Source organism: Propithecus coquereli, unplaced genomic scaffold, assembly GCF_000956105.1.
Source record: "Propithecus coquereli isolate 6110/MARCELLA unplaced genomic scaffold, Pcoq_1.0 Scaffold95, whole genome shotgun sequence".
Lineage (NCBI taxonomy): Eukaryota > Metazoa > Chordata > Mammalia > Primates > Indriidae > Propithecus > Propithecus coquereli.
The window spans coordinates 2,851,019-2,853,513 of NW_012155840.1; positions in this window are offsets into that span (position 1 = coordinate 2,851,019).

Consider the following 2,495-nt stretch of genomic DNA (forward strand, 5'->3'; position numbering starts at 1 on the left):
TGACGCCACGGCACTCACTCTAGCCAGGGCAACACAGAGAGACTCTGTCTCAAAAAAAAAAAGAAAGAAAAGATTCCTAAAACATTTACAAATATTATTGAACACCTGTTATGACCCAGGCACTGTTAGTTTCTTGGAATACACTAAGAAGCAAAACAAAGATTTCCGTTCTTGTGGAGTGTACATGCTAGCAAGTGGGGACATACAGAAAATCATACAAATACATGAATTAGGCCAGGCACGGTGGCTCACACCTGTAATCCCAGCTACTTGGGAGGCTGAGGCGGGAGGATCACTTGAAGCCAGGAGTTCGAGAGCAGCCTGAGCAACACACCATCTCACCTTATCATCCTTAGGTTTTGTCATGATGACTAGTTCTCACATCCATGGTGGCTGCTTTACAACCACGGTAACTCATGATTCTGTCAGGTTGGCAGTCTACTCTTGGTTCTTGGTGTGCTCTTGGCCGAAGAATGACCAGACACACCGATAGCAAGGCCATCAGGAAACCAAGTTTATTGAGGAAGAGCAAGATAGTTTTATAGAGTGAGGACAAGATGCATTCACCCCAGATGATTAACGGACCACCTGTCATAACAAGAGGCTCTGGTAACGGTCTGGGGGCCTGTTTTATATTGTCTGGATTGGGTGCTCCTCATGCTTCAAATGTCACCATTGAACCATTTTGATGGACAGTTAATGACATGGTAATTAGCCTTAGGTTACTCCAGGTCATTTTCCAGACCCTATTGTTCCTGGGCTGTCTGGCCTGAGGGCTGGGAAATTCCCTGCATTCTTTTGCAGATTGGCAGGGCTGTTCCTCCTTCCCCCAGGTATGGCAATTGCTTGGGGTAAGATCAAGATGGGGCAGCACCAAGGTGGGGCACTAGCCCTTTTCCTTTCTTCCCCAGATGTGGTAATTGCTTGAAGCAACACCGAGGCAGGGTGCCCACTTTTGTTCCTAGGAGAGATGGAGGTCCCTCACCATCTACCTAACAATTCCACATTTTAGCATCTCTGAAAAGCAGGCTGCATCTCATAATCAACGGAGGTCTTGCAGTTGATGTTGGCCCTGCAGCCATCAAGACTAGTTCCCATGGCCTGGGTTTGTGTGCAATTGGACGCATCTGCTCACAGGATCTTAGATATATAAATTATGGGGAGTATAAGTTTTAGTTGAGGATAATTGCTGTTTGAAGTGTTTTCTAGATCTGTACCATCCAATATGGTAGCAACTAGCCAAATGTGGCTATTGAGTGCTTGAACTGTGACTAGTCCAAATAATATGAAAGGCTGTAGTACGAAAAAAGAATGCAAAATATCTCACTAAGGATTTGCATATTGATTACATGTGGAAAGTATAATATTTTAGCTACATTGGGTTAAATAAAATATAATGGTGACATTAATTTTGCCTGTATCTTTTTGCCTTTTCTAATGTGGCTACTAGAAAACTGAAAATCACATAAGTTGTTAGGTAGATTGTGAGGGATTCCAGGTCTCCTAGGGATGCAAGTGGGTGCTGTTGCCTTGGGGCAATTGCCTCACTTGGGAAGAAGGACCAGGGTGGGCCCCAGGCTTCCATCTTGGTCCTGCCCCACCCTAATCCTTGCCCAAGCGACTGCCATACCTGGGGGAGGAGGGAATACCCTATGAATCAGCCATCATAATTTTGTGCACCAACTGCAAAAGAATGCAGAGGACTCTCTAGCCCACAGGCCAAGCAGCATAGGTACCATAGAGTCCAGAAATTGACCTAGAACAACTTGCATGTGTAGTAGTGCAACTCCCAACTGTCCAATCAAAGTGGTTCCATGGTGACGTCTGAGCCACTAGGGAGGTCCCAATCTAGGTCCTATAAAACAAGACACAGACCATAAGAAGGCCCTTTCTGCGCCCTTCCTTTGGCTCTCTTTTCCTGCTGCGACAATGGGTCTGGTCATCATCTGTGGTGTATATAAACCTATATATGGCTCTTGCCCTATAATCTTATCTTTCTCTCCTCAATAAACCTCATTTTTGTGCTTGCCTTACTTTGGTGTGTCTGGTCATTGTTCAGCCATGAGCGCACTAAGAACCGACATTTCAGACTAAAACCTGACAAAGTGACTTGCATTCTATTTCTATTGCGCAGCACGGAGTTCAAAGATAATTGAGCAATGGTCATGGCGGGCACTGAATGGGGCAGCAGACATAGCATAAAAATCAATGTCTAAATAGGTTTACTAGAGCTCTTCTCTAAAAGATAGTAGGTATAAAATGAGAATTATAAGCAATAACAAAGCATGTTAGTTTAAATGGGGGCATTTCCTTTCTCGGTGAATGAATAGTTATAAAGATATGTGTGCCCCAAACCTAGACTAAGAATGTCAGGAACACCACTGAAGCCCTCTGTGTCAATTCCATCCTTCTCCCTCCCAGCTCCCAGAGATAACCAAGGAATGGGTAGTTATTGTTTAATGAGGTCAGAATTTCAGTTTGGGAAGATGGAAAAG